The 19,254-nt window shown below is 30.4% G+C and overlaps 1 pseudogene; it reads left to right on the forward strand.

Moving 5' to 3' along the window:
* The first annotated feature begins 2,377 nt into the window (after positions 1-2,377).
* On the forward strand, positions 2,378-3,120 carry LOC126877033 (cytochrome c oxidase subunit 2-like; annotated as a pseudogene).
* Positions 3,121-19,254: the final 16,134 nt, after the last annotated feature.

The following is a 19,254-nucleotide window of genomic DNA, read 5'->3' on the forward strand; positions in this document are numbered from 1 at the left end:
CAAAAAAAAAAAAAAAAAAAAAAAATAAACATTTATTTTTTATAATAAAATATATATATTCTCTTATTTATCAGTAATTATTTTATTTTTTATTATATTAAATTCATCAAGAATTTACTTTAAATGATTATCAATAGAATTTTCGACAATTATTTTAATTAGAATAATTAATATTAAATCAAATAATAAAATTGTTAGAATCATATATTTTATAATATCATCAATTCCAAGATTATTAATTATTATTATTATTATTTCTTTAAATTATACACAAGTTTTTATTTTTAAAAATTATATAATTAATTTTCTAATAAATTTATCTATATTTTTAAAAATTGGTTTATTTCCGTTTTGTTTTTGAATAATTTATATTTATAATATATCTTCATGAAATCAAATTTTAATTATTTCAACATTTATAAAATTTATTCCAATTTATTTTTTTTTCTTCAATAACTTTCATTACACCATATCTAATTCTTACTTTATTTATTAATAATACATTCATTGCTTTATATACAAATATACAACTTCTCTATAAAAAAATTATTTGGATGTTCATCAATTTTTAATTCATTATTTTTTTATTTTATTCTTCATACTAATAAAAACTTATTCATATTATTAATTCTAATTTATTTATGTATATTTTCAACTTTAATATATTTTTTTAATTTTTATAATGTAAATAATTTAAATTTTAGAAATTTTTCAATATATTCATATTTTCCTTATTATTCATATATTCCTCTTTACCATTATTTTTTTCATTTATATTCAAATGAGAATTTATTTATAATTTAAATTTAAATTTAAGAAATAATTTAATAATTTTATTATTATTAACAAGAAGAATTATAATATGAAATTTAAATTTAAATTTAGTAAAATAATTATACATTTTGAAATTTTTCATATAAAAATCTACATTCTAATTACAATTTTATTTTTTCTTTTATATTTATTTTATTTAATTTAATACAAATATTATTAATTTAATCTTTAAATTTGCAATTTAATATTTTTCTTAAACTATATTAAATATTATAAAATAAATTTTGAAATAGTATTAAAAAATTTTTAATTTTTGTAAATAAATTTACAGTTTATTTCTTTTTCAGACATAATACTTTATTATTTAAAAATTTTTAAATTAATCTTTAAAATTTTATTTAATTTAATTAAATTAAAATTATTATAATTATAATTAAAAATTTAATTAATTAATTTATATTAAATTAATATTTAAGATTTTATGTTAAATAAACTATTAATCTTCAAAATTAATTATATAAATTTTATATTTATAAATCTTAATAAAAAAATGATTAATACCAACTAATCATAAAAACATTGGAATAATATATTTTATTTTTGCAATATGATCAGGAATAATTGGATCTTCAATAAGATTATTAATTCGAATAGAACTTAGTCATCCTGGAATATGAATAATTTATGCTATATTAGGAATTGGATTCCTAGGATTTATTGTATGAGCTCATCATATATTTACCGTTGGATTAGATGTTGATACTCGAACTTATTTTACATCAGCAACAATAATTATTGCTGTTCCTACAGGAATTAAAGTATTTAGATGATTAGCAACTTATCATGGTTCAAAAATAAATTTTAATATTACAATCATTTGATCTATTGGTTTTATTTTAATATTTACAATTGGAGGATTAACAGGAGTAATATTATCTAATTCATCAATTGATATTATTTTACATGATACTTATTATGTAGTAGGACATTTTCATTATGTACTATCAATAGGAGCAGTTTTTGCTATTATTACTCGATTTATTCATTGATACCCAATAATTACAGATCTAATATTAAATAAAAAATGATTAAAAATTCAATTTATTATAATATTTATTGGTGTAAATATAACTTTTTTCCCTCAACATTTTTTAGGCTTAATATCTATACCACGACGATATTCAGATTATCCTGATTCTTATTATTGTTGAAATTTAATTTCATCAATTGGAGCAATAATTTCAATAAATAGAATATTATTTTTCATTTTTATTATTTTTGAAAGATTAATTTCAAAACGATTAGTTATATTTAAATTTCATCAATCTTCTTTAGAATGATTAAACAATTATCCTCCCTTAGATCATTCACTAATTGAAATTCCTTTAATTATAAATAATAAAATTAAAAATATTTTTAATAATTAAAATTTAAAAATTTATTAATAAATAATATATATATATATATATAATTATTAATATGGCAGATTAGTGCTTTGAATGTAAAATTCAATTATAAAGATTTTTATCTTTTATTAATAAATTAATTTAATAAAATTATATAATGAATTTCAAATTCAAATAAATTTTAATTATTAAAAATTTCTACATGAAATATATTTACATTTCAAGATTCAAATTCTTTTTATTCTGATAATTTAATTTCCTTTCATAATTTAACTATAATAATAATAATTATTATTATTTCTTTAACAACATTTTTTATTATAGATTTTATATATAATAATTATTTAAATCTAACTCTTTTAAAAAATCATACAATTGAAATTATTTGAACTTTATCTCCTATAATTATTTTAATAATTATTTGTTTTCCATCTTTAAAAATTTTATATTATATCGATGAAATTGTAAATCCTCATTTTTCTATTAAAGCTATTGGCCATCAATGATATTGATCTTATGAATATCCAGAATTTAATAATTATGAATTTGATTCATATATATTAAATTATGAACTAATAAATCAATTTCGATTATTAGAAACTGATAATCGATTAATTATTCCATTTAAAATTTCTATACGAATAATTATTTCTTCATTAGATGTTATTCATTCATGAACTATTCCATCATTAGGAATTAAAGTAGATGCTATTCCTGGTCGAATTAATCAATTAAATTTATTTTGTATTCGTCCAGGAATTTATTTTGGACAATGCTCTGAAATTTGTGGAATAAATCATAGATTTATACCTATTATATTAGAAAGAACTTCTTATGAATTATTTATAAATTGAATTAAAAATAAAATTTGAAAAATTAGTTAATTTAAATAACATTAGATTGTCATTCTAAAATTAATATTTTATTATTATTTTTCTATCATTAGATGTCTGAAATAAAGAATTGATCTTTTAAATCAATTATAGTAATTAAAATTTACTTCTAATGAATACCACAAATAATACCTATTAATTGATTAGTTATCTTTATAATATGTTTAATATGTTTATTTACTATTATAATTTTAATAAATTCATTTTTATTATATATTATCATAAAAAATATTTATAATATAAGTAATAATAATAATAATAATAATAATAATAAAAATAATTTAATTAAAAAATGAAAATGATTATGATAAACAATTTATTTGAAATATTTGATCCTTCAATTAATAATTATATTCAATTAAATTGAATTTTTATAATTTTACCAATTATTTTATTTCCAAATTCATATTGATTAATTCCTTCACGAATTTTAATAATTTTTAAATTATTTATTGAATATTTATTTAATGAATTTAAAATAATTATAACTAATAAATATTCAATACATATTTTTTCATTCTTAAGAATTATAATTTATATTATAATATTAAATTTATTTAGATTAATTCCTTATATCTTTACATCAACAAGACATTTAATATTTAATCTATCAATAGCATTATCTTTATGATTAAGATTTTTAATTTACTCAATTATTAATTTTCCTATAAAAACTTTAAGACATTTAGTACCATTAAATTCTCCAAAATTTTTAATAAATTTTATAGTAATTATTGAACTTATTAGACTTTTTATTCGCCCTTGAACATTATCAATTCGTCTTTCAGCAAATTTAATTTCAGGACATCTTATTCTTATTTTACTAAGAAATTTTATAATAAACTTCATTATTTTATCACCATTAACTTTAATAATTCAAAATATATTATTAATTCTAGAAATTTCAATAGCTTTAATTCAAGCTTATGTATTCTCAATTTTATTAACATTATATTTTTCTGAATCAAATTAATGAAAAAAAACTTTCCTTTTCATATTGTTACTATTAGACCATGACCAATTATTGTCTCTTTTAATACTATAAATATATTATTAAGAACAATTCCGACATATGTTGTGTCCGACACAACAATATGATTCCGAGATATTATTCGAGAAAGAACATTTCAAGGAATACATTCTTTTTATATTTTATCAATAATAAAATTTAGAATAATTATATTTATTATTTCTGAACTATTTTTTTTTATTTCATTTTTTTGAACATTCTTCCATAATTCAATTTCTCCTTCAATTGAAATTAATTTAATATGACCACCTAAAATAATTAAATTTTTTAATCCATTTGAAATCCCTTTATTAAACTCAATTATTTTAATTATATCAGGATTTTCAGTAACATTAAGACATTATAATATATTAAATAACAAATTTAAATCAAGAATATCAATATTAATATCAACAATTTTTTTAGGATTTTATTTTAATTTTATACAAATTTTTGAATATTATAATTCATTCTTCTGTATTAATGATAGAATTTTTGAATCTATTTTTTTTTTTATCCACTGGTTTTCATGGTATTCATGTCTTAATTGGAACATTATTTTTACTATATTCTTTAATTCGAATAATAAAAAATCATTTTTCAACAATTCATCATATTAATTTTGAATTCGCTATTTGATATTGACATTTTGTTGATGTAATTTGATTATTCATTTACATATTTTATTATATCATTATAAATTAAATTAAATTTTAAATATATAGTATAATTAAATTACATTTAATTTCCAATTAAAAAATTTAATATTAAATTAATATATTTAATTAATATAATTTATTATTTATTAATTTTTATAATTTTAATAATTATTTTTTTATTAAATAAATTTTTATCAATATATAAAAAATTTAACATAGAAAAAAACTTACCTTATGAATGTGGATTTAATCCAATCACAAAAATAAATATTCCATTTTCATTACCATTTTATTTAATTTCATTAACATTTTTAATTTTTGATGTAGAAATTATTTTACTAATTCCTTTAATTTCATATATCAAAACATTAAATTTTTTATATTTATTTATTTTAATAATTTTTTTATTTTTAATATTAATTTTTTCTTTATTAATAGAATGATCATGTAATTATTTAAATTGAATATTTTAGATTATTCTAATTAAATATTTTAATATATATATATATATATATATAAGGATTTAAAAAATAAATCAATCTTTAAGTCGAAATTAAAAGTAAATTTTACTTCTTATATAAATTTAAATTTATATATTAAATAAAATAAATTTTAAATTGAAGCCAAATTAGAGGCATTTTTTTGTTAATAAAATAATTGAATTTAATATTCCAATTTATTAATATATATATATATATACATATATAAATATATATTTTATCCTATTTTTATCTATTTCTTATTCTAATTTAAAACTTATTAAGAATATTATTATATATATTTTATTTATAAAAAATTTAATTTTAATTAAAATTTTATTCTCTCCGTTTATTACGCCCCAAGGCGCTTACTGTAGGCCGTGTTCCTAACCGTCGCAAACAGATCGTCTTACATGACCGTCGAGGTATACACAAAGTAGCGATAAACGCATAGTTGTCGTCAAGCAGCGAGTTCCAGAAACATCTATTCGCCTTCGGTGCGTTATTTTATCCGCATAAAGAAAGAAGCTGGTATAGGTGATCATAGGCGCGAACGGTGGCGTGATCCGAGCGTAGTGGGGGTCGTATCTCAGAGAAGACAAAGGACCAAATGGAAGGGCAGTCAGTGGCAAATGAGAATTCAAACGGGATGCATCGAAAGGTTCAGACGAATAAAATCAAAGTCGCTTAGTCTAACGAATACATCGAGAAATATCATAAAATCGGGTCAAATTACTGTAACAAACTAATTGTATCATCGTTAAATCATTTGTGACGTATTCATTATAACTTTAAATATCGTTAAATATACACGTTTATATTAACTGTGTTAATTCAAAGTTAAAATCATTTGAACTATCTCTGTTATTCTAAACGAAACAGGGGAACGACTAATTCGCGGCGTCGATTATCATAATCGTAGCAAAAATTTACGTCTCCCGCTCACACGTTTCCCTCGCGATCGCGTCTCTACGCGAACGGTCGTAACATTTGGTCCTTCGAGCCGGATCACGAGCATTGGACGATCAAGTGAACAGAGATACAGCAGTAAATCATACAGTGATACACATGATCACATCATCATCAGCATCGCAGCAACCGTTAGCGGCGAACCTCGCGCCAACAACTAGAGGGTCAACTTCCGCAAGGAAATGTCTTACACGTCAAATCAGACACGCACGGTGACGAGCAACGTTTCAATTCGCGACAACAAGGTATGCTCGTTCATTGTATTGTCTTTACAATCCGCTATAACATTTTTTTCATCTTTATTTTTACACTGCGATTTAAGGGAAGAAAAATGATTGAAAGTTTCTTTTGTTCTTGTTTCAAATCATTTTTCCTTCTTAAAAAGGATTTTAAGAAAGATAAAAAATATATTTTTCTCAAAGTATGATAGCGTTTGTGATAGATCATGTATGATCTTGTCCTTTCTTTGCAATGCTATATCTAATGTCCTTAAATGTTCCATATCTTTTCATTTACTTATACTCTCATCTTATTCTTCTGGTCTGAAAGTATAACTGTTACAGCTTTTAATGGCGTTTTGTTTTTATCTCTTGAATATATTCCGCTTCATTTATCACTTTTAATTTATCGTCATCCCTTCGAGTTCATCTATCTTATCTTGTAGTTTCAAGTTTTCTTCTTTTTTCTATCCATTTTATTTCCTTATCTCCTGTTATTTTTCTCTAGCTTAACATCTTGTATTAGGTGTAACTAAATATATTATTTGCCTTTCTTATCTCCTTTAATTTGTCTTTCATATTTCTCATTTCTTCTCAACGCGAGAATTGATTGTAATTTCAACAAATAGATAAAAAAAAAAAAAAAAAATTCTCATTTCCCTAAACATATCTATCTTTTTCAGGATTTCAAATTTCATGCCTTTATTCCCTGTGTTCACAACTATATTTCCTTTGTTTATACTTGTTGTTATCTATTCTTTGTCTTTTGTTGCCATTTTGCTGTTTATGATGTGTTTTTCTAATTTTCCTCTTGTGTTTCTTTCCTCTGCCATTTTAGTTGTAACTGTCTACTGTCTTGAGCTTTCTTTGTTTCGTTGTAGTTTCCTATTATCTGTTTTATCTTTTTCTGTTTTTTTTATTTATTTCACTGTTAGAATTTCTTGCTTCTTACAACATTTTATCGTATTGTCTTGTTCTTCTTTTATTACACTCTACATGTGGGATTCAGCCAACTGTGGATATTGACAACTGTATGTGGAAAGTAATGAAATAATTCTGGAAATCAATGTTTCTGAAATTTTCTTTCAGATATTACTCTTTATGCCACATTTAAGTATAACTGTGAAATAAATTTTTATCTTTTCTTGTAAGTGTACTTTTACACATCGTTCCTGGTGATAGTAGTATAACAATATTTTATTGCACACACAAAAACTGGACTTATGCTGCAATAAAATGAAATTATAACACTAACTTTTGTTACAATGATTATAAAAAATTAAATAAACTGCGGAGGTCTATGCAGTAAATATGCAAAGTATATGCGATGTTATACCCGTTGAGTCCAACAAGAACTTCGGGATATTTTGTGGTGGTGTAATATGGTCCAGTGGCAGATAGCGCGGAGACAATGTATCTATGTGCTGAATCAAAAGTAAAACTTTTTTATTTCTAACTTTTCCAAAATTAAACTTTTACTAATATATTTGTGACGTTAGATTTACTTATTGATATGTATTTAATTATCATTTACTCAGTAAGCAAATATGCTCCAAATTATATCGTGCTTGGTCTTATCTGAATGAGAAAAGTGTGACAAATATGTTGGTAAATGATTTCATTTACTACAATGAATCAAAAATAAAAAGAATTTAATTTATGAGTTGAGGGTCTCAGCTTGTGGGAAGTTTTTAATGTTTGCGTAATGTACGCCTAGTATAGGTGCTCACATAAACGTTGCACTTCATACTACCATTTATTGACTTACAATGTAACCATTCCTTAGACTATGAACTTACAAACTAGTATAGGGAGGCCCGATATTGTATTAAGGATCGCTGACATTTTAGGAGGGGGAAGAAAGAGAATAAACGTATGAGATATATAATTACGTATATATGATTACACAATTGCAGGGAACATTTTCTTAATTTAACTGTGTTTGTATAACGTCAATTCACATCAGAGACCAGGCCACACACCGCGGGCAGGATGGCGCCCAGATGTCTGCACATTCTTGGCGCGTGCCCTCAGTAGTCCTAAGTACCCACCAGGGGTCTTGGAATTTTCATAGTTAAGGTCCTTCAGGCCAAGCGAGTATCTCTTGTCTTAGATTTCCTTTTACGTTTATTGTTTACTACGGGTTAACAGGGAAAGTAGGTTTTCCTCGCGTCTGGTATGTTGCGTTAGCAACTTTCTCACGAGGGCGGCTAAAACCCTTCCTGGTCCACCAACCGTCTTATTATCCAATCGGAGAAAGATGTCTACTACCCTCACTTCCTTAACCAAAATTATCATCAACAAGTCCGATAGTCCCGTGTCCTTAGACACACCCATCCCTAGCTTTCCCCAGACACAGTATCGTCAGTAAAACTTCACTTATTCCGTATCCTTAGAATAGTCAACATATCTTTACCGGTCTCTATCCTTATAACAGTCGCGTACTTAACGTATCAGTGTAACTAGGTTTTACATAAGGTGATTGGAGTGAATTGTGATTTGTGTGTGTTAATTCAGTGTGTATTTCATTGTGATTGCTGAATTCATAATAAAGATTAATGAAAACAAAATTAATAGTTGTGTTACGACTCAGCTATTTTATTTTATCGTCTAACCCTCAAGTTTACGTGACATTTGCATTGTTCTTTTGTGATCTTTGCTTACAATCTTTGGTTCATTTACTAACTAAACATACGGTTTTCTTATCGCTATAATTTAATTTTCTACGGTGGTTAGCCACCAATATTTATCTTTATTGTCTTTGAGTGTCTCACTTAAATCTACGGTTGACAATTTATACATAAGTCTTATATTGCTATCCTTATGGTCTATGTCGCTATCGTACAGTATTTTTTATTATTACGTTTCTGCTGTAGTGATAGAATAATGCTAAGTTATTATTGTTTTGGATTAATTTCACGCTATCTAAACAGGTGAAGGATTCCGGGGAAAAATAACCTGTTTTTTGAATGTGTTTGTGGTATAACGGGTTTGACTATAGATTGTTGGCGACGATGAAGTTTATGATTATTTTGTGTATCTTTGACCAGTGGTCTGACTAATTTAAGAATGAAGAATCGATATGGATTAATTTGGGCTCTTCGTATAGCTTGTGATTTGCTATATTTGCTAAATTTCAATTCTGGCAATCTATATATTCCTAAACATGCTGTGATGTATTTTCTTTCAATGATTCTTAATTTTTCCGTGGCGTTGACACTTACATTGAAACAGATTTAACGACCATACGTTAGAATGGTTGGTCTAATTAGTGTTTTGTAGCAGTGAAGTTTTATTGATCTGTGCGAATCTTTCGAGTAAGGTAGTCTTATGAGGTATAAGAAGAATTTATCTGCTTTCTATAACTGTGTCTTTATGTTGTCGTTGTGATTTAACCCGAAGTTTAGATGGACTCCGAAGCATCTAACTTTGTTTGCATCGGAAAATTTTCCGTTGATATTTTCTGTTGTATGGAAGAATATTTTCGAATTTATTCTCACGTCGTACTTTGCTTTTGAAGTTTTTGAAATATATGGACTGAACGAGATTGTTTCACATTTATGGGTGTAGATTCTTAGCTTCCGTGTTGGAAAGCGTAATTTTCTACTTTCTTGACTAGGTCTTGCAGCTGGATTTTTATTTGTCACGGTTTATTGTTTCTGATGTAATTAACATATCATTTACGAATGCTATTGCTGATTTATTATTTTGATTGCCGTTCTTGTTCATGCCATACATTTATAATAGGACACTAAACATGGATATTGAACAGGATAGGCCGGTTTACCGTGTCTTACTGTAGATCTCGATGCGTTTGGTCCTTTTGCTTGATCCCTCTGAGAGGTAGAAGTATCTATCATTTTCTTTTTAATTTTTCCTTTATTAAACGTTCTTATTTGTTTCTACAAATACTTACATTTTTGTATCATTTGCTAATTACTATAGCATGGGGATTTCTGTGCTATTACCCATAATAAAAAAAAAACAAAATAAAATAAGGAAGGTTTTTAACGTTTTAATTAGAATGTATGGGTGTGTGATTTGTTAATAATTGAGGATGAGTAAGGATAACTATCATCATCATTATCATCATCATCATCATCATCATTATTATTATTATTATTATTATTATTATTATTATTATTATTATTATTATTATTATTATTATTATTATTATTATTATTATTATTATTATTATTATTATTATTATTATTATTATTATTGTTGTTGTTGTTGTTGTTGTTGTTGTTGTTGTTGTTGTTGTTATTATTATTATTATTATTATTTTCTGTGTCCCTTGGTTCTCCTGTTATTTCTCATTCTTCTATTACGTGTCTCAGGTCTTCTTCTTTCTTTTTACATAGCTTGCATCTTTTTTCTCCCTCTTCTTTCCAGTATTCCCTTGATTTAGTCTCGTTTCCACATCTGAATCTTGCTAATATTTTTCTGTCCTTCCACTTCATCCTCCCTTCTAAGTATTTTGCTAACTCTTCTTTGGCGATTTTTCTATAATGTTTGTCATACTTTGATTCCCTTATCCTTTCCCCCCTCTCTTCTGCTTCTCTCTTTCTCCTTTCTTCTATAATTTGGTCTAGTGTCATCTTTTCTTGCTCTTCTCTTACTTCCATCTGTGTCCCTCCATTTCTCATCCTTTCTAGTCCCTTCTTTCTCTTTCTTGCTCTTTTCCGTTATTGGCCATTTCCCCAGTTTCTCTCTCTTTCCTTTATGCACTTCTTTACTAGTTCCTTTTTTGACTCTATGGCTTTCCCTTCATACCTTGCTGCTCTTCCTAATACTTTTTCTTTGATTTCTGTTAGCTTACATTCTTCTATCGATATATAATTCGGTGTTGTCATATCTAAACCTAAGCTCCATTTCACATATCTTCTTTGTATTCTATCCAGCCTTTCTTCCATGTTCCAGCCTCATACCTATGCTCCAAACAGCGCCACGTTCTCTACCAGCGTTCCAAACATCTTCACTCTCCTCTTGTTGTCCTGTTTGGAAATTTTTTCTTCCACGCTCCATGTTTTCTTCATTGCTATTCTTGCTATCTTTTTCCTGTCTTCTATGTGTTTCTCATCACTATCGTTTTTTCAGTAGTATGTACCCTAGGTATCTTATCTCGTCCACTTCTTCTAATTCTCGTTCTCCCCATTTCCATTTTCTTTGTCTCCTCTTGTTCTTTCGTTTTTTTCGAAAACTACACTCTTGGCCTTTTTCGTGCTCAGTTCCAATTCGGTTTCCTTTAAAAATATTTCGAATCTCTTTAGCATTTCCTTTAGCTTCTCCTCTCTATCAACCATCAGCACAATATCGTCTGCATATGTCAATGACCATACCTTTCTTTCTCCTACCACTATGCCCCCCCCCCGACTTGTCCTTTCCTTAATTCTTCTTCCAGCCCCGCCACGTAAATGTTAAATAACGTAGGGCTCAACGGGCATCCTTGTCTGACTCCCCTCACTGTCCAAAATTCTTTTGTGTTGTTATTCTTGATTCTTACCACATTCTTTGTTTCTGCGTATATCTCTTTAATCCTTCTGGTTAAGTTTTCGTTAATCCCCATTTTCCTCATTTTCTCCTCCAATTTCTTTCTGTTTAGCCTGTCGAACGCCGCTTTTAAGTCCGCAAAGCAGGCATGTAGTTTTTCTTTTTCTCTACTCAACTGTTTGTCTATGATATGGTTTATCACAAATACCGCGTCTTTCTTTTCTGAATCTGAATTGGCTCTCTTTCAGTTTGTTTTCAATCTCTGCCTTCAGTCGTTCGTGCAGTATCCCTGCACAGATCTTGTATGCTGTATCCATTAATGTTACTTTTCTGTAACCCTTCCCTGCTCTCTTGTCCCTCTTTTTATATATCGGACATATTTGCTCCTTTTTTCCAATCTTCTGGTATCCCCACCCCATTCCATATTTTCCTTAACAGAGCCCATAACGCTTCACCCACTTCCTTCGGTGCATACTTCCATACTTCATTTTCTAACCCGCCTTCCCCCATTGCTTTCTTCTCCTTCAAGTTTCTTAGTTTGTATATCACCTCTTCCTTCTCTATATATTATCTTCTCTCTCCTCCATTATTTTCTCTTCTGCTCGATGCTCCTCTTTTTTCCTGCCCTCTTTGTGCTCTGTTCCTTCTAAAATTTCCATAAAATGATTTTTCCACTCTTCCTCGCTTATTTCATATAATCTTCATCTATATTCTCTCTTCTTCTTCTGTATTTATTTATGTATTTCCACGCTTCTTGTTCTGTTTTGATCTTCTTGATTTTCACCATTTCTTCTTCTTCGTATCTTTCCTTTCTTTGTTTGCACCTCTATTTGAATGCCTTTTTTCCTCCATAAGAGCTTCTCTACTGTATTTTCCTTTCATAAACTTTGTCACCTTCCTTCTCATCTCTCTTTTACTCTCTTTTCCTCTCTTTCTATTCCTTATCTTTACTTTCTTCTTTTGCATTTCTTCGTTTATCTTCTTGTTGATTTCTGTCCACATTTCCGCTACTGTTCTTCCGTTGCAGGTCCAGTCTTTACATTCGTCCAAGTATTTTTCCACACTTTTGTTTGTCCATTCCCTCTTCTCCTTCTCTTCTTCTTCCTTTTCCTCATTTTTTTTGTAATTCCGCTGCCCCCCCCCCCCTATTTCTATTTCTAACGGCATGTGGCCTGACTCTGTTCTTTTTCCTATTTTCATGTAAATTATTTCTTCTGTCGCCTCCTGATTGCCAATCACATAGTCTATTACTGAGTTTCCTCTCTCGCCAATATAGGTTCGCTTCTCTCCTTCTTTATCGCTGCCATTGATTATCTTTAGCAGTGTTCTTCCTTCCATGTTTATTGTCTTGTCTTTTGATCGTCTGTTTTTTTCTTTCCCTACGTCCTCGTTTATCGACCCTCCCTCTTCTCCCGTTCTTGCGTTCCAGTCTCCGCCGATGATCACCACTTCCTCTTCTCTTCCGTCTACTCTTTCCTCTATTTTTTTCCATGTCCCTTATGTATCTTGATTATAAACCATCATTATCCTATACGTCTTGTAATTGTATATTATTTTTCTTCCAACTATATTGTCACTAATTCCGTTATATACTATTTCTCTTAGGTTTTTATTTATACCCGTTGTTATTCTTCCCTTTGCTCTTCCTTTTTTCCTTACTGTCATTGCTGCCCTGCATTTCCAGTCGAATTCTTTGGGTAGTCTATATTTTAACTTTTCTCTTTTGTCCTTACTTATTAACCCTGCTACATTTCAGAAGCACGTTTTCATCCCCATTGTAGTCCCCCCTCCTGTTCCTCTTTTTTCATTTTCCTTCCCCTCTCTTTCTTTCTTCCTCCAGCCTCTCTTCGTTTTCGTTTCACCTGTACCATTTGTTTTCTATTGTTAGTTTCTTGTATCCTGTCCTTACATATTCGCCTTGTTCCATTCTTTCTCTGGCTACCCTTCTTGTGTGTTGCTTCCCATCCCTTTCTTTTTTTGTCAGATCATCGTCCATGTATACACTCTTTTCCCATTTGCTTTTCTCCTTCATTATCCTTATTTTTTCCTCCATTGATTTCATCGTTGCCACTATTATTGTGTTCTTCCCCCCCCCCCCCACCCACCCCCACCCCACCTTTATCATATGTGCTTTTTCTACTTCTGCCCCTATCCTCATTTTTTCGTTTATGAACTCCTTTACTGTCTCTTCATTGCTTCCTTCGTTCCAGTCCACTTCCTTGATTACTATGTTTCTTCTTCTTTCCTCTCTCTCTGCCCTGTCCTGATCCTCTCCAATTCTTCTGATTCTACCCAATAATTCTTTCTTTTCCCATTCCCACTCTCCTTTCTCTCTGTCTGTCTCTCTTTCCCTTCTTTCCCTTCTTTCCCTTTCCTCTTTCATTTCTCTCTTCAGCTCCTCCACTTGCTTTTCCAATATATATATATTTTATTTCCTCGATCATTGCCTCGAATCCTCTTTCCATTTTCTCTATTTTTTCCACCACTGCCTCCATTACTTTCTCTCTGGCTGGTGTCTCTTTTTCTGTCGAGCTGTATTTGTCCAGTGTATTTTTGAAGACTGCTTTACCAGTACTCCTTGGTCTTCCCCTGTTTGTCGCCATCTGCCGTTTCCCTACCTTACTTTGTTTTGCCGCGCTTCTGGCCTCCTAACCTCTTCTTTTCTAGTTTTTCTTATTTGTAGCTTTCTCTCGTTCTTGTCTCCTTTTTCGCTTTTCTTTTGCCTTCTCCTTGTATGCTCACTCTTTATTTTCCCCTCTTCATGCCTCTTTATGCTTCCTGTTCCTTTTTCCCTTCACACTTCACTTTTTCCACAGAGATCTCCGTCCGTGTGTTACCCTCGGCCCGAACCGAACCGAAAGCCCAAGTAAGGATTACTATTTTTGGCAAGCGAGTTTATGTAATTGTCCATTTTGTCGTGATATGCTTTAGAGAATTTTGTGTGCACTTAGTATCGATGTTAGTATAGTTGATTGGAAGGTTTCTGTTTTCTTCATATTTGATTTGGCAACCATGCCCCATTTTTGTAGTTCATAAGACCAGGCTGCATATGTCTGATTTAGATTTTCTTGCTACGAGCTACATGGAATTTCTGATTAGATGTAAGTGTTTAGTTTTTTCTTGTATGTGTTTCTTCCAGTTCAACTTATGACCCAGATGTAACTCCAGATGTATTTAACGAAAGTTGTCTGTTGGATTTCCTGATTTAACAATTTGTTTGAGTTTGGATCTAAGATAAGGTCACTGCAGCAATGGCTTAATGCGTCAACATGTGACATTTTCACATTCAATTTTGTAAGATCACCCATTGCGCAATGCGTGGGTCGACTGTTTGTTTGCTTAACGTGAGACTTTGTTTAAAGTTTAAACAATGATTCTATCTTCAAAACCGTTCACGAGAATAAAACGAGATCGATGATAGGAAGTTCTAATTCGATTCTCGAGGGCAACGAAATTATCAGTGAAGAAGGAAATTTTCAAAATTAATTTTCTTACCTTGAGGAGTAGGTGCTGTCTGGTGCCATTACCTCAGCTGCTCCGGTGGTCGTCGATGTTTTTGTTGGGTTTATTACTTGAACTCGAATATAGTTTACTATCAACTTTTACTTTATTTATCTATTTCGATACAGACTGAACAATTTACTAACTGGATTAATACCGCAATTACAATGCCCGTTTCTGTCTAAGCGATGAAATGAGGACTTCAAAGATAAAATTTTCTTTTTACTTAGTCGCGGCTCTCTTTTCTTGACCGAAAAACTAAAGACCCCGAAACGCAAAATACTACACAAAATTTTTAAACGCAATGATGAGCGCAATAACGAACGTAGTAACAATGAACACAAAGAGTGAACAAAATAATAATGAACCGTAATAACAATGATCACTAAGAATGAATACAAAAATAATGAGCACAATATGGTACGTAAATTATAATGAGCACAAAGAATGATTAAAATAATAATGAGCGCTGCGCTATGTTGCTACGCTTATTTATAATGCCATCCCCCACGGAGTGGTGGTCCACTGGGGCTTCACTTCCGTGGGAATCGGGATGTTGCAGTTTGGGTTTCCTGAAATCGTACGTGAGACTGTCTTCTCATATCTATGATTCTTACCTCTGAATGAAAATCGACGCATCATAATAGTGTGATGCTGGTAGTGAACATCTTAAGAGAATCTTAATTAGCCTAGGCCCTGTTTTTAATATTTGATTTCATTCGACTGCATGTGGCCTTCTTTCATCTACTGGCCGTCGGTTTTTCGTAATCGCCACGCAAGCACGTGTTGCCGTACGGGTATATGTGTCGCTATCGAGTTTTACTGCCTCGGCTCCCATTGTTGGCATAACATACGGTCAGCGTTACAGTTACGTAATTATTTCATTCTAACCACTTCTAGTTAATTATGATTGCGACAATAGATCATGGGAGTTGTGGTGTCTTCACAAGAGATACCCTGCTTTCTCCCATGGGTTATTTACATTTTCCATTTCTGCTGCTATATTTTTATTGATTGTAGTATAATTTGACATTAATTGATGTACGGTACAAGGAGAAATGAGAACATTCTCCCATGAGAATATTATATGTTTTACCAGTTTATATTTTTTAAATGTTATATTTTATAAATTATATACATGCAGAAAAGATATGAAAGTTATAGAAGGAAATCTAAATAGAATCTTGTTATATTTTTTATTGATTACTATTAAGGTGTTTTGAAAGCAAAATGATAGCTTATACGCAATATTTTATTGTTTTACTTCTCATTAAATTATGCAAGTAAATCAGTTAGTCAATCAAAGTAAGACTATATATACATTACAAATAACTGTAACGTCTTAAAAATTACAAAATTCATTAATGGATATAGAAACATGGTAACATAATCGTTAGAAAGGTCTGTGAAATATAACACAAGGGTGAGCAGAGAGCAATCGCCGGTATCAACGAATACCAAAGGATATGCCAAAATAGTAGGTCTTATTAAACGATCTTTTATTAAACGATCAACGCTTTTGCAACGATGTAAACATTTGAAACATCCAACATTGAAACGCTGGATATTTCTCGCCTCTCGCCGTAGAGAAAAGCTATAGAAATTACGAAAGTACGTATGCAGTGTAGGAAGTATCGAAGAAAGGATGTATTTAGTGATGGAAAATAATTTGACTCGAATGCGTTAGATGTTCCTAAGAATCATGCAGTACTAAACCATTATTCAGATAAAAGAAAAGGAGAAGAAAAGTGGAAAGATTAGAAATGATATACTTGCGTTGCGAACTTTGGGACGGAAACGGAAAGAAGATGCGCATGATACGTTTAGAATATGAACATGTTGGGTAGTGGAGAAATGACACTTATAGATATATGGAAGGAAAACAATAATAACGGATGGATTCTTTCGTTCGTGCACTTAAATCAGATGATCATGTGGTTAGTATGAATTTCTGTAATAACGTCATTGGAAGAAATGGAGTTAATTATTCCTGCGCGATATAAAACGCAGCATACGCCAACCTCCTAATTATGGAAATTTTCATCACTTTATAGACGAATATATTTGTATGATTTGAATGTACAACTATCTCTAAAGAAATTACATGTAGAATTTTAGCATGTTTCTCTTGGCATAAAAATTGTGCAATATGATCAAGCAACAGTGATATAAGATAATATCACGTTACAGTTTATCTGAACGAAAAAACGAAATATTTACTTGTGTAATATTCACAAATAAAACTATGCAATTACCAGAGATATCGCAATCGATCGAAAATGTTGCACGATTCAAAACAGTTTCTTAAAAAAAGTTGAAAGAAGTGTTGGTTTATTAGATCATGTGAAACAAGAAAGTATTCACATAATGACAACTCCGAGGCTCTACTTCCTAGGATTATAGGATTTGGAGGTGCAGTTCTACCCCAGATATGCTTGTAGAGCCTCTTCACCTCCCTTGCCTCTGGCGGTTGCCTGCCTGGTTCTAAGTAAGCCAAGTCATTGTTAACAATTACATCGGCCAACATCCTTGGACACATTTTAAAGATCTCCTGACAGCATGCGTTGACCCAAGATGACGGCATGCAGATAGGTTGTGTTCGCGTCGCTTCGTACACTGTCCGTGTGTACAAACAGTACGCCACGAATGTAATCCAGATGTCTTCACGTGGGCAGACGCCACCCGCCACCCGCCACGAATGCAAGCATGGTTTTGCAACCCTTGAAAACGCAAAAGCCTGAAAAAGGGGCAGAGTGGTCAACCCCTAAAGATACTAATATAAGCGCTACATCGATAAAGCAAAACAGCCCAGAAATCAAGAAGCGGTCTGATGAAGAGAAGGAGGATACTAAAGAAGAATCGCGGCCAATACCCGACATAAGGGAACGAGCTAGCGATATGGAAAAGAGGGTCCTACCATTCTGCCACGACCCGAGCAACAAAGTTAACAAGGGCAAACCGCAACGATAATGCGTTACTTTAAGGATATGGGAGGATTTGTGGAGAATCTCCTGCTCCACAACTGTCATCTAGCCGGAAGCCTAGAACAAGCTAAAAGCTAAGAATAAGGAAACTGTGATATTAAGCGCTGTGAGTAAGTCGCTGGAAGCCAGCAAGCGGCTTAAAACGGCCGTTAAGAAAACAACGAAGGCCGAGCCGAAACAGCTCTCGTACGCGGAAAAAGTGAAGATGGCCAGCAATAAAGCAGACAAATGGCGGTAAAACCACCGAGAAATGTGGTTATAATCCGGTCGGAAGTTGAGGATGGTGAAATAAGAACCAACGGAGAAGCGCGCGACGCGCTATTCACGCTAGTAATCCCCCGTAAAGGGAGAATACAAGTCACAGCAGTTGAAAAAAAAATAAGCGACACCGGCCTAATCGTGGAAACGACGAAGGACTGAAGCCGGAAGGACTGAAAGCGTTCACAGAGGATGTACAGAATACACACATAACGTACGGACATTCGGAGAAAAAATAAAATAATCATATGACTCATGCGAAAAATCGTTCTTCACATAAGTGGATGAATATCTGAAAAATATTCGAAATTCGAACATCTTACACATGTTCGCACATTTATCGAGAAGTGAGTTGTGTATTATACAATTTTTCTAGATGTATATGTTTTTTGTCACATAAATGTTATTAGGCCAGTTGCTGAACAAGAGTATAAAGATTCATCACTTTGAGCGGAGGCATATGCTTGTACGAGTTTAAAATAATCTTCTTACCATTGAAATCTATCCATAGTTACGCTATAAATTATAATACAATTTGTATATTGTATTTGTATTCAACAGTACATCTCAACTGAACAAATGTATGGCGTAACAACTATTTATCACTAAAG

The sequence above is a fragment of the Bombus huntii genome, unplaced genomic scaffold (assembly GCF_024542735.1).
Source record: "Bombus huntii isolate Logan2020A unplaced genomic scaffold, iyBomHunt1.1 ctg00000111.1, whole genome shotgun sequence".
In the NCBI taxonomy this organism is placed as follows: Eukaryota; Metazoa; Arthropoda; class Insecta; order Hymenoptera; family Apidae; genus Bombus; species Bombus huntii.